At 39.0% G+C, this 14,956-nt stretch overlaps 1 protein-coding gene across 14 annotated transcripts in view; it reads left to right on the forward strand.

Moving 5' to 3' along the window:
- The first annotated feature begins 7,946 nt into the window (after window positions 1-7,946).
- HUWE1 (HECT, UBA and WWE domain containing E3 ubiquitin protein ligase 1) overlaps window positions 7,947-14,956 on the forward strand; it is a 141,079-nt gene continuing 134,069 nt past the window's right edge. For 6 of the 14 annotated variants that reach the window (XM_079123742.1, XM_079123729.1, XM_079123732.1 and 3 more), the window contains exons 1-2: window positions 10,574-10,744; window positions 14,079-14,214. The gene's annotated coding sequence lies outside the window, so the exon portion shown is untranslated. Of the gene's footprint in view, window positions 8,060-8,262; window positions 8,362-10,573; window positions 10,745-10,910; window positions 10,935-13,563; window positions 13,700-14,078; window positions 14,215-14,956 lie in introns of those variants that run through there. The other 8 variants (XM_079123738.1, XM_079123739.1, XM_079123735.1 and 5 more) reach the window with 8 other exon arrangements.

The following is a 14,956-nucleotide window of genomic DNA, read 5'->3' on the forward strand; positions in this document are numbered from 1 at the left end:
TTTATGACCCAAATCAGTGAACCTAATTATGCAAAACAAGCACTACACAACATAAGGACTCAGACACAAATACAGTAATACTGGGTGACTTCAACATTCCTCTTTCAACAATAGTTAGGTCATCCAGACATAAAATCAGTAAAGACTCTTCAGACTTAGAACATATTATAAATCAAATTACTTTCACAGATGTCTCTAGAATATTTTATCAAACATCAGCCAAATTCACTTTTCTCTCAGTTACTCTTTGAACCTTCTCCAAAATTGAGCATACATTTAGGTCACAAAGCAAGTCTTAACAAATGAAAAAAAGTTATAATTCTTTATGTATAATGGAAAGAAATTAGAAACCAACAGCAAGAAAAACTACAGAAACTATAGAAACACATGGAGATTGAACAATAAATGGGTCATAGAAAAAATAGGGAGAAATTTAAAAATTCTTAGAATAAAAAAAAAGGATAGAGATATAATGTATTGAAATCTCTAGGACACTGGGAAATCTCCTCTAAGAGGAAACTTTATAGCTACAAGTGCATACATAAAAAAAAATCAGAAAGACCCCCCAAAAAAGCATAATGACACATTTCAAGGCTCTAGAAAAACAAGAACAAAACAATTCCAAAACCAGTAGAAGGAAAGAAATAATTAGAATCAGAGCTGAAATTAATGAAATAGCTATTTTTAAAAAAATCAATGCAAAGAATCAATGAAATGTAAAGATGGTTCTTTGAGAAGATTAATGAGGTTGATAAATCTTTAGCCAAACTAATCAAAAGAGAGAACATTCAAATTAATAACATTAGAAATTAAATAGGAGATATTACTATAGACATCACAGAAATCCAGAGGATCATTGGGGACTATTTTCAAAACTTATTTTCCAAGAAATTGGAAAATCTAGGAAAAATGGATAAATTTCTGGACACATATAACCTACTAAAATGAACCAAGAGGCTGTAGAAAACCTAAACATATCAATAGTAAGCAGTGAGATTGGAACATTAATAAAAGTCTTCCAACAAAGAAAAGCCCAGGAATAAATTGATTCTCATCTGAATATTACCAGACCTATAAATAACTAATGTCAGTTGTTCTCAAATTATTCCATGAAATATAAAGGTGGAACACCCCCAAATTCCTTCCATGAGACCAGTATCACCCTAGTAACTAAATTAGATAAAGATTCATCAAGGAAAGAACTTTACAGACCATTATCCTTGGTGAACATAGACACAAAAATTATTTTTGTTTTTGTACCAGAGATTGAACCCAGGGGTGCTTTTCCTCTAAAATCAAGAATAAGACCAGGATGCTCACTCTCACCACTCCTATTCAACATTCTACTTGAAATTTTAGCAGAACTTAGGCAAGAGAAGGAAATAAAAGGGATACAAATAGGAAAAGAAGCCAAATTATCATTGTTTGCAGATGACATGTCCTATAATTCGAAGATCTAAAAAGCTCTACCAGAAGACTTCTAGAGGTAAGAAATTCAACAAAGTAGCAGAGAACAAAATCAACATGGAACAATCAATAACTTCTCTGTTTCATACCTTTATTTAATTTATTTATATGCAGTGCTGAGGATTGAACCCAGTGCCTCACATGTGCTAGGCAAGCACTCTACCACTGAGCTAAGACCCCAGCCTCAATTAGTAATTTTTCTATACACCACTAAGGAATCTGCTGAGAAAGAAATCAAAACAATTCCATTCATGATATTCTCAAAAAATACCTAGGAATAAATCTAAACAAGGAGATGAAAGACCTCTACAATGGAAACAATAAAAGACCCAGAAGAGCCAAAGCAATTCTAAAGAAAAAGAGCAATGCTGGAGGCATCATGATGCTCAATTTCAAATTTTGTTACTACAGTAACAAAAGCAGCATGGTACTGGCATAAAAACAGACACATTACCCAATGGGATAGAATAGAAGAATAATTGACAAACCCACACAGATCCAGTCATCTGAGTCTTGACAAAGGTGCTAGTATTGGAGAAAAGACAGCCTTTTAAACAAATGGTGCTAGAGAAATTGGATATTCATATATAGAAGAATAAAAGTAGATCACTATCTCTCACCCTGCACAAAAGGCAACTCAATATGGAGCAAAGACCTAAGATTTAGACTAGAAACTTTGCAACTGCTAGAAGAAAACATAGGTTAACACTTCAATGTAGACACAGACAACAACTTCCTCAATAGAACTCATAAAGCTCAGAAATAATACCAAGAATTAATAAATGGGATGACATCAAATTAAAAGACTTTCTGCACAGCAAACAAGAACATGAAAAGGAAGCCTTCAGAACGGGGAAAAATCTTTTCCAATTGTTCTTCTTTTAATAATTATTTTATTATATTTATTTATTTTTATGCAGTGCTGAGAATCAGACCTAATGTCTTGTACATACTCCAACCCTTTCCAGAAGCTCTTCTGACAAGGGGTTACTACCCAGAATATATAAAGAACTCAAAACCTTAACACCCTCCATAAAAGCCCACCAAATAACTCACTCAATAACTGGGCAAATGAACTAAATGGACATCCTCAAAAGAAGAAATACAAATGGCCAACAAATAAATGAAAAACTTTTCGAGATCCTTTGCAATCAGGTCAATGCAAATCAAAACTACATTGAGATTTCATCTCATTCCAGTTAGAAAGTCAATCAATAAGATTACAAATAACAACGAATGCTGGTGAAAATGTTGGGGGAAAGGAACACTTACACGTTGTTGGTTAGAATGTAAATTAGTGTAACTACTATGGAAATCAATATGGAGAGTCCTCGAAAAACTAGGAAAGGAACCTAGCTATAAAATTACTTAGTGTTCATCCAAAAAAATTACTCAGTAGAGTCATACCCATGTTTATAGCAGTGCAATTCACAATAGACAAGTTATGGAATCAATCAAGGTGCCTGTCAATGAATGAATGAGTGAATTGAGAAAATGTGGTATATACACACAATGGAGTTTTACTCAGCCATAAAGAAGTATTACATTATTTAATTTGCAGGAAAATGAATGGAACCAGAAAACGTCATGTTAATGAAATAAGCCAGACTTAGAAAGTTAACAACTGTATGTTTTCTCTCATATATGGAAACTACAGAGAAAAAAGAAATAAAAGGAATTTCATGAAAATATAAGTAACAGCAGTAGTGTAGATGCTGGGTATTAAAGGGAGAGAGATGGGAATGGAAAAGGGAGATATTGGATCATGAAATTGACTTAATTATGCTATGTGCACGTATGAATATATCATAATGAATCCCACTATTTGTGTAATTTTAATGCACAAGAAAAAAACATTTAAATATAACACCTGAAACTGAACCTTCTAGAAGAATACAGGGGAAATACTACATGATACTGGTCTGGGCAAGGATTTTTTAGACAAGATTCTAACAACACAGGAAACAAAAGCAAAAACAGACAAATGTCAAATGCACTCCCAGCACTCACAATAGCCAAGATATGGAATAAACCTCAGTATGCATTTACAGATGAATGTGCAAGGAAAATGTGATATATATATGGTGTTCTATTGCACAGTAGGAAGACTATAGATAACAATAATGTGTCTTTCAAAATAGGTAGAAGAGAAACTTTTGAATGCTTTCACTATTAAGAAATGATAGATGTGTCATGTGATGGATATGCTAACGAACCTGATTTGATCATTACATAATTTATGTGTATCAATATATAGTGTTGATAAATATGCATAATTATTACCTGCCAACTTAAAAAAATAGTTTGAGGTTGGTACTGGTATGGATTTTAAGACTATTAAATAGGTGTTTTACATTTAAACCCATGTATATACTCAGAAAATTTTTATTTTTTGTTTTTTATAGTGCTACAGATCAAACTCAGGGCCTTGTACATGTTAAGCACATGCTCTGCCACTGTGCTATATTTCCTGTTTCCAGTTTTTTTTTTTCTTGGTCCTAGGGATTGAATCTAGATCCTCAAACGTGCTAGGCAAGCACTTTAACATTGAGCTACACACTCAGTCCCAGGAATTTGGTTTTTGGTAAAGGGAAAGAATGACCATTGAGTAAATGTTTAAGACCCTAATAAGCAATTAGTATTGTAATGGAATAATATTAATCTACAGAAGATAATATCAAGAGAATATTTATTGACTTAAGATGTGTTCACATAAAACGTCCAATGAGTTAAAGAATTAAACATAAAACATTCTAAAATATTATCAGGAAATTCAGGATAAAGTTTCTAATCTTAAGAGTAGAAAGGCCTTCTTTTGCAAGATTCCAAAATGTAAAAGTCATAAAAGAAATTATTGATAAATGTGTAAACATCAATATACATTTTTCATACTGGGGATTGAACTCAGGGGTGCTCTACCACTGAACTATAACTCTAGGTCTTTTTATTTTTTGATTTTGAGACAGGGTCTTGCTAAGTTGCTAAGGTTGGCTTCCAACTTGCCGTCTTCGTGCCTTAGTCTCCCAAGTCACTGGGACCACAAGTGGGGCCACCATGCCTGGCTTATATATTTAAAGCATCTATACCCCCAAAGACCTCATAAACAAAATTTAAGTATAAGCAAAAAGCTGCAACAAAATTTCCCCCATGTCACAAAGATTTACATCCTGGCTCCTAAGATTCAATGATAAGACAAACAATCCAGTCGGAAAATAGATAAAGTATGTGAATAGGGAAGCCACAAAATAAGATAAATAAACGGCAAATAAACACAAAAAATTCCTTAAAGTTATTAATCAGGGAAAAGGAAACGAGAGATTTTTCACCCATTACAATGGCAAAAATTTAAAATCATTCATTAATATCCAATTTCAAATACATGAAAGTGGGGGCCACATGCCTCTAACACTAGAAAGGTAATCTAGGACAATTAAGGAGCTTTCTTCCTAAGAAAAAATAAAACAACATTGTAACTAAAAAAACAGAAAGAATATTGGGGAGATATCAACTGAAGTAGATTTTCTACGGGACAATTTGGCATTATATATTAAAATTTCAAAATGTGATCTTTGATCTGACTATTTCAATTTTATGTATTGACCTTCCAGAAGGAAGCATATGCATGGAAAACATGTAAAAAGATATTTGCCACAGGGCTGCTAATAATAAAAAGCTCTGTAAAAGTAAAGGATTGAAGACATGTTTATCAACAGGTGAATGGTTAAGTACAAACACTCATTCAATAGAATACTATGTAGTAGGTAAAGTGAATCAAATTGATTTTTATATCTTGACATAGAAAGATCTTTAAGGTATATTAAGTGAATAAAGCAAGTAACAGAACAGTACATCAAAGAGAATGTTATTTATATTTCAGAAAATGTACAACACAATACTAACCAATATATTTCTATTTATGTGTATGAATCTTAGGTGAATTTTAAATTTATCTGTGGTAGTGGCCCACATCTGTAATCCCAGGGAGGGTGAGGCAGGAGGATTGAAACTTCAAAGACAGCCTCAGCAAAAGAGAGGTGCTAAGCAACTCAATGAGACCATCTCTAAATACTGTGTGGCACAGTGGTTGAAGGCCTCTAAGTTCAATCCCTGGTAACTGCCCACCCCCCCAAAAAAAGAATTCAGTTTTTATAGATAGACCACCTGTAGTTCTTTTTCTTTGGTTTCATATTGCCATTAAAATGTTATAGACAAATAATCAGTGACATGACAAATACTTGGTTACTAAATAACAACATGCTAAATAATACTAAACATACTAAATAATAACATACTAAATAATAACATGCCATGATAATATTTTTGTTTAGAAATGTATGTGTGTGTGTGTGTGTGTGTGTGTGTGTGTTGTTTGCTTATAGAAAAATGCTGGGAGGACATAAAACCAGAACATTAGTTGTCCTCTCTGGGTGATGGGATTGCATTTTTTTATACTTTTTTTTTTTTTTTTTGCAGTGCTGGGGATCAAATCAGAGCATTGCACATGCTAGGTAAGTGCTCTACCACAGAGCTATAGCCCCTCTCCCACCGTTTTTTCTTTTGTCATTTTCTTTATCTTTTCATATATTTTCTGAATATTCTACAATAAGAGAAATAGTGCGTGTGTTTTGGGGGGGCTAGCGTTTGGTCGGAGTTAGAAGTGGATCAATGAAGTTAGCAAGAGAATTAGCACTGGTGAAGATTTAAATGTAAACTAGGGTTGTGGGATTTTAGAATTAGAGATGAGTAGATTTTATGGGACTAGGAATTAAGAAAAGTAGAGGTTAGAGTTAGGTATAGAGATCATGACTTATTAGAATTAAAGCAGATGCTATGAGAGTTTGGAATTAGAATCGAAGGGTTTATTAAATTGAAAAAAAATTTAAAACTATACTAGTAATATGGGTGATGGTATAGAAATATTGGAATAAATTGGAGATTTTGGGTATTTCTGGTGGGATTGCATATTGTTACAACTATTCTGGAAATCCTATTCTGTGTTTTGAGGAGTGACCTTTTGACCCTAGCTACTCCATTTCTACAAATTTCTCCTTAAGGAAAAAAAAAAACTCCCTAAGGGGGGGGGATCTCCTTAAGAAATATGCATTTACTTCCATTCAAGTTTATGTCTGTACTTCCTTTTTTTCTTTTTTCATAAAGATTTTATTATGTATAGAGGGGTGAGGGGATTCAGTCTTTCTTGGAAGCTGTTTTCCTCATGGCAGCCAGTATGCTGCTCAGCATCTCTAGCTTTGCTCTTAGCGTAGGTGTGTGTACCCCGCCCTTTTCTTGATGGATTGGAAGCCCTGTTTTTCCTTGGAGACCTGGAGCAGTTCCATTTCATGCACCTCCTATGTGGCAAAGCTACACACCTTGAATCACAGACCGCACAGATTTGGTGTGTTTGTCTTGGTTACCTTATGGTCCTTCATGAGGCCCAAGGTGGTGGGATAGGGCAGAGCCGTGGTTGTTGCCCTTTGATGACTGCCTCACCAGAAGCCATGTCTGCATTTCTTATAATAAAAAAGATCTAAACATAGGGTCTTATTTGAATGAATAATCAGCCTTAGAGTGGAATTACATTCACTCATTAAAAATAACATTAGAAGTATATTCATTGAGATAATCTATCTCAATTGGCTTCTGTACATCTCCTGAGATTTATATACAAAATTTAATATGAAAGTATACACAGGTATTGGTGGTGGTGGTGGTGGTGGTGGATTCACTCCACAGATTCCCAATTGAAGGTATGAACCAGTTTTGCAAGGTTGGAATTAAAACTGAAAGGTATGATTACAGTTCTTATTTCCTTTATAGTCCAAGAGTTCTTTGGTTAGTACTTTTTAAATTTATACTTTAAGATATCAAATTAACACAAACTTTTTGTTAATAATTCAAACCTTATCAAAGTATCTAGAGTTGCAAATCAAAGCCCCCTTTTTTCTTACTGCCCAATCTCATTCTTCACCGAAGTATAGTTAATAGGGGATCTCCTACCAGATTCGTTGTATGCCAATGCATTTATAAATGTAGATCCTCTATGGATTCCTGGCCAATTGCACTTACCATCCCAAATAATACCAAGAAGAAAAAGATAATGTTTGAGGGCTTACTATGTGTCTGAAGTATTTTAAGGGTTTGCCCTGTGATCTCACTATGGTGCTGATGTCCTGCCTTCCACAGTCAGGGTTTGCCCTCTTGCCCCCCATCCCTCATTCTTCAAGGCAGCTGAAGAGGTCGTTAATTTTTAAAACGTAAATCAAATCAAATCATATCCTCTTAAGCGGCTTTCGGTGTGTCTTGAGTCAAATCCCAGTTCTGTAGCGACCCTACTATCCTCTATGGTTGCCTTTATTGGGCAGTGAGTACTCAGGCGGGGTCCCCAGCAGGAGACCCGGCTTCACCGCGGAGGGAGCACCCTCCCCAGGGGCAGAGGCGGGGCTTCTACTATGGTGGGTGGAGCCTCAAATCGAGTGTGAGCAGAGCCGCAGGGGGGAGGCTTTCGACCGAGGGCGAGCGAGGGGAACAGGGCTGAAGCAGGGCCGCGGACCCCGCACGCTCCTGCGGGCCCCAGGGAGCCGTTGCGGCCAAGGTGAGCTTCTACCCCTGGGCAGGGGAACAGGCTCTGTTCGCGCGGCTGTCTTTGGCTCCTAGGGGTAGGGGGGCAGTTCCCACGGGACCCTGCGAGAAGGCACCGAGGTGGCGGCCTTGGGGAGCCTGCGGGAAAGGCTGCTGAAGGGGCCGGGTGGCCTGCCCCAACCCTCCCTGAACCCCGCCTCCTCTCCCCTCCCCCAGGCCCCAGCCGGCGCCTGTAGAGAGCTAGCCGCATCTTCAGGGACAGCGGGGCAGCTGCCGGCAGCGCGGTGAGAGAGCAGCAGACAGTGGGGATGCGAGGTACCGGCGTTAGCAATGGCCAAGTGGCCCTAGAGAGGGTGTAGAGGCCAGGCCTTAGGCGTTTCTCTCACAGGTTCGAGGAAGGCGGCCTCAAAGGAGAGGGAAGGTGAGGGGCGGGCAGGCAGGCTTCGCGGGTAACTACTAGGCGTTGCATGCCAGTATATATATTACATATATATATATATAATATATATGTTTGGTATCTAAATGGTACTACACACATACACGCACGCACGCGCGCGCGCACACATTCATTTCGGATAATTGCTTAAAATTTTTTTAACGATATGTCTTGTAGATCTTTCTATACCAGGGAATCGAAATTTATCCCAGTTTTTAAACAGCTGCATTGTATGATTGTACTACAGTTTATTTAACTATTTCCGGATTGATGTACATTAGCTTGTTTCCTTTTTAGGGGGGAGGGGATTATCGCAAGCAACGCTTTAATGAATGGGTTCGTGTATGTGTTTCATACACATGTATCAGTATTTCTGTAGAAGAAATTCTTAGAAGAGTAATTGCTGGGTCAAAGGGTGTATGCATTTTGAATTCTGATAGGGTTTACTAATTTACACACTCCAGTGTTGTGTGAGAGTGCCTATTTTTCTATAGCTATGCCAATACGAATTATTATCAATCTTTATAATGTTAGCCAATCTAAAGGATGAAAATTGTATGTCTTTGTTTTCATTTGCATTTTCCTTATTATTAGTAAAATAGAACATTTTTATTATATTACAAAAGTGAATAGGCAAATATCAGTAGTCTTCCCATCTATAGCAATAAGAATTTTGAAAATTTAATACTAAAAAAAAAAAAATCCCACTCGCAATAGCAAGAAAAACGAATAAAAATACCTGGGAGTAAACTATAAAACTTTATGGAGGAATATAATAAAAGCGTTTTCGTAAGTGGAGAAGGGATACCATGCTTCTGAATAAGGCGGCTCAATTTTGTAGTGATGTCCATTTTTGCGATATTGACATGCGATTGATTCAATTTCAATAAATACACCAAGTTTTTGGAACTTAGTATGATTCTAAAGTTCATCTAGGGGAAAATTGCTAAGAATATCCGAGAAGATATTTTAAAACATAAGTAAAGATGGGGGCATTTGTACTACTGGCTATTAAAATGTACTCTGAGGGAATAATATTTAAATTAGAATGGACAGAACAATGCATTAGAATGAAATAGCCCACAAATCGAGCCAGATTGGATCCCAAGATTTATTGGAGAAACATTGTGGGCTGGACGTGGAAAAACTGCCATATTAAAAGCTTCAAGCACTCACCCCCCCGTCACCCTCCACTCCCCCTCACAAGCTTGAATCTGCCTTTGAGGGCAGACTCCTTTGTTTGGAGAAAACCACTTTATTGGGTCTTTTTGGTTATGCCAAGGTAAAGCTTTAGTAGTTAAAATTGGTGGCTTTGAAGCTAGAACTAATGATACGAACCTTTAGTTAGATTAAGATGGATTCAGGTTAGCCTGCAGTGCGGCGAGGGAAGGAGTCTGGATATTATAGGTCTTTTAGAAATGTTGCCGCTCTAATGTGCAAAAAATGTTATGTCATTGTTTTCATTTGCATTTGCGTGCTCATTGTGAGACTGAACATCTTCTATGTGTTAGTCCACGATAATATTTTATTCCTGGAGGCAGGTAACAATGGGGGATCTATTGCTCCCCTTCCAGAATGGAGTTTGTCTAATTGGTACAACCCTGCCCGGAAGCTTGAGAATAAACAGGTTGACTTTTTAAATTTTCCTCAAGCACTAGGCAAGCTCTAGACACCTAGATCGGGGGCGGAGGCAGTTTTCAGGACATGGCCGAGATTTGGCGCTGAGCTGTGTCATCGCGAGGTTTGGCAGCCAGCTCCGCAGTGGGTCGGAAACCTCGTGGTAGGCGAGATCCCTGCAGGACCGGAGCTTCCTCCCTTTCCCCGAAAAACTCCCAGTCATTTTCATGGAGCCCCGCCTCTCTCCTTTTTAGGAGCGTGTGGCATATCTCGCGAGATCTCGTGTTTCCTAAAGGCGAGGCGCGGGCGGCATCCTGCGGTGAATTTCGAAGGTCTCGCCGAGGCCAAACGTAATATCGCGATAATTCTCACAGCGCATGCGGGAGCCGGCGGCGGCAGATTGGCTCCGCCCCGTGGTGCTTCGTGAGGTTGTGCGTCATTTGCTTTTAGCTTCGCGTAGGGTGAGAGCGGAGCCGTAGCGACTTCGGCTTTGGTGGGAGGAGGGGTCTGGGAAGGGCTGGGCTCAGGCTGTTCCCTGTCCGGTAGAGGTTCTCGCGGGATTGCGCGGGCGGCAGCGGTTCAGCTACTGACTGCAGCCGCCGCGGAGGCGGCGGCAGCGTCTTTTGCTCGTGCAGTTTTTAGCGGGTGAGTTCTCGCGGGAGCGGGGTTAGGTCCTCGTGGGATCCGTTGGCGGTGGCGGAGGTAGCTCGGGAGTGGGGGGGGGCAGTGACTAGGGTCGGTCCGCCTGCTGTTAAGATGGCGGCGGAGGCTGATGTCTGTCCGGCTAGGACCCGAGACTGAGGTGTTGGCTATCCGCGCTTGTGACGCCTCTCAGGTACCCAACGTTAAGGAAGTGACGAATGGCGAAATGCCGAGGTGCCGGTAAACCGTACCTGAGACGAAGATCATCCCGTTTCTTGTCGGCTAAGGCGACACCATTTCCCGGGCCTCAGCCGCGTGTGGGCCTGCCTTTGCCCCACCAATCGGTCAACGCCTCCGTTGCCGCCGCAGTGGGCCGATTGGGAAGTGTGGGAGGCTAGTCTGGAGTTGGTTGGGTAGTGGGATTGGGGTATGATTGGACTGTGGGAGAGATGGGGGGCAAACCAACAACAACTGGTCTCCTCCACCTACCATTTTTTGCGAGCCCGCCTCCGTTTGCAGCCCTTGCTAAGACCTAGATGAATCCCCTAGTTTTTCATGAGTTGATGTGGGCTCTGTCTACCTCCCCAGTTCCCATGTTCTTTAAGCTAAGGTTTAGGGGTCAAGCTGTATAGTCTCTGACGTACTCCTTCCTCTTCACAAATTCTGCCGTCCTGTCAAATCTCGCTCATCTACGTGAATAGTTGGGGCTTGTATTTAAGGGGAAAGTCAAAGCTTTTCTCTGTCACCCTCTTCCCAAGTCTTAATAATTTAGAGTGCTCCAAACTGTCCCGTCTTCCATTGGTCTCCTTGGCGCAGGTATTGAATAGGGCCCATCCAGTTTCCTACATTTACTCCCATCTTTGTGGATGGAGTCATAGTAGCCTTCCATTTCCTTGGATCCTCACGCTTATATGACCTGATCAAAGCATAGGGTACTGATTTCTTCAACTGCATGCTGCTAGACTGCTCCTAGGCGGAACAATGCATTCATATTCAGTGGGGTCAGTGGTTGATGGTTGCAGTCTTCGTTGCTGCTGCTTTCACAGCTGTTAGCATCCCCTTCCTTGTACTCTCCCCATAAAAAGACCCTCCAGTAAACCACTTTCTGTTCCCTGTCCCTCTCCCGGTCCTCCTGCAAGCCTGCTACCCACTCCTTTACCCTGTCTTACTCTGCGTTTCTGTAGCCTCTTCATCTGTGGATATTTATTTTGCTGCTAACCACTTCTTTCTATGTGCTTCTCCTTCTCTTCCCTGTCCCCTACCCATTCTCTTTTTCCAGGAACGGAATCCCCAAACGAGGGGTCAGGCTCCACTACATTATCCTCCTTCCATGTATTAGAAAATAGCATTGATAGATTCTGTCTTGCCCTTTAAACATTGCCCTATTCTGCTATATTTTCTTTCTCCTCCATGCCACTGTAACTATAGGCAATTAATTTCCTATCGTTTGTTTCCGTTGTAGATTACATGTTCAGCATTGCTTTCTTTTAGCTCCAATGTTGCATAAATTGAGGAGACACCAACATTTCCCATTCATGGGAGGCAGCCTGGTATGGTGAAAATATTGTGTGCTTCGGGTTCACGTTGAACTCTGTGACCTTGGGAAATTACTTTTCAGATTCTCAGTTTCTTCATCTACATAGTGGGGACAGTATTTATAAGGGTTGTTGCTGAAATTAGTGAAAAAAATTTGTAATGTGCCTTGCTCATGGTAGGCACACAATAAATTGTGATGACTTTTTCTTGGTGTAAAAATACATTGGTATGGGCTGGGGATGTAGCCCAATGGTAGAGTGCTTTCCTAGCCTGGGCAAGGCCCTGGGTTCAGTCCTTAGTATTGCTGATATATCTATCCATGCATCTGTATCATGCTAGTTTTATTACCTGGGAAAGAATAAGGCTCATAGGCATTCTATCATCAGTGGTTCGTGACGTTTGAATGTAATTTCCACTCTTTTCCTTCTTCTAGTATAGGAATTTCAGTGCAAAATCACTCTCCTGGAATGACCACCAGCCATAATGAGGTTCTTGTCAAGTGCTACACCCACCTGTTTTACCTTTTGGAAGAGGTCCCTTCTCCCTTACCTACTCCTTTCTCCCACTTCTTCAAAAGCAATCTGTCCTGTAAATCACCCTGCAAAAGTAGTGAAATTTGGTGCCATTCCATTTACAGTAGTAACGGAAACTTATGGTTACTTTTCAGGTATCTATGCTGTTTTCTCTTGCCTCATTTATTTGTCCCTAAAGATCAGTGTGGGCATCTGCTATTTGTCATCTTCTTACCTGAGCAGGGTAATTCTTACCTTAGAGATATTAGAAAGCTCAGTTGCATACCAAACTTCTTTTCCAAAGGAAATCACTGCTTTTCTTTAATACATTACTTCCTGTTGTGCTTTTGCCATTTTGTGTTTTCTAGCATACTTATTAAGTATTTGATTTGAAATTTTCCTATTAATATTTTTATTAGGCCAATATTAAAGTGAGTGGTTATTTCCAATTGTTTTGGTTGGATTATGGGTGAAGTAGGAATATGGTGGCAAAAGGTATCCAATGGGTGATCATCTGATAATTTGCTGTGTGTATGCTAGTTTTGAGTTTCAAGGTTGGCTTAAATTTGAAGTGCTTTGGAGACATACACATTTCCCCCATTTTCATTTGATTCCAAGAGATCACTTTGTTGAGATTTTTGTCTTTAGTACCTTTTACAGTGGGTTAAACAGTGATCACAAATTAATCCTCAATTTGACTCTTTGGCATTCAGCATGAGAATAAATCTGGGAATGATAATCTAGGCATGACCTAAAAGGTTTAATTTATTCTAGGTAGATCTCTGAGAAGACAGGAAGGAGTGGCAATACCAAATAAAAACTTTGTCTAAGGTTCAATGGCAGAGTTCAACCTGAGTTTCCAGGATGTTTATCGTTTGTCTCCCAGTATGGCCAAAAAGCATGTATGAAGGTGAAAATTAATTTTTATGTGTATAATTTTTTTTTCACAGAAATAATGTTTAAAATTTCCTTAGTATCAGTTTATAGGGAGGATGTAATTTTGTCTGTAAGATAAACACTTCCCTGTAATTTCATTTGGGTTGAATACTGAGTTGAGTTTTCAGAGGTGTTGTCCAAGTGTCAGTTTGTAAGTATTGTTATAGTTATTGGTTTCTGAATACTTCAGTTATAACTCAAAGCAGGTCCTAAAAAATGCAAATTGATATGAGGGTTATTGCTTCAGAAATAATAACTGATTATGTTTGAACATTTATATAATGGTTAACTCCCCTACACCCTAATAAATGCATTATGTATCTCTCCCCCTCCCCACCCCACCTTTTTTGTAGGTCCTTCAATAGCCTGACCTGAAGGGTTAGTGCTCCAGAGGAACCAGCGGACCAACTTGGTCAAGAAGGTTGAGAAGGCTGTTGGAGCAGCGTTGGGATTTCCCACCAGGATGAGTATGATTGGCTGTGATTTTAGGTTCGTTTTTGTAGATCTTCGTGGGTAGTATTTGTATTTTACTTCTTGAAGTCGAGATGGTGGGGATATTTCCATTCTGTGATTGAGCTACTCTGGTTTCTTCCATTGTCTGGATGTGATGTGACACTGGTTGCTAATTGTGTTTAAGTTGAATTCATTAGTGAATTAAAGAAAACTGTTTAAATGACTCCTGTACATGATTTTTAAATCACTCTAAGCATCATTCGAAAAATGAAATTGGAAGATCTTATATCTAACCAATTATTTTAAGCAGTTATGAAACATTTCAAACATGAAAAAAAATGAGTCAACTTGGAGCCATTCTATTTCATCTATATTCAACCCACTTTCCCCATCTCTGGGATTACTTTGAAATAAATCCTTGCTGTCATATCATTTTATTTGTAAAATATTTGTATCTTTAAAAGACATGGGCTGTTTGAACATAACCTCAAAATTTTTACAACTGAAAAAAATGGTGGTTTTCTTTTTAAATAAGAAATATGCAAACTAGTGTTCAAATTTCCCCAATTTTCTCAGCTTTGGTTTTGTTTGTTTGACTCTAGATCCAGAAAAAGTCCATTTATTGAAGAGAGTTGCTAGAGCTCTTATATATGATTTAGTCTGCAGATTCTGTCATTTTGTGGTTCTGATTTATTTTTTGAAGAAATTCTGTAGAGTTTGCCCTACATTTGGGAATTTTAGCCCAGTAGTGGTGTCTAACCCATTCTTGTTAAAGACC

This window comes from Sciurus vulgaris, assembly GCF_902686455.1.
Source record: "Sciurus vulgaris genome assembly, chromosome: X".
NCBI lineage: Eukaryota > Metazoa > Chordata > Mammalia > Rodentia > Sciuridae > Sciurus > Sciurus vulgaris.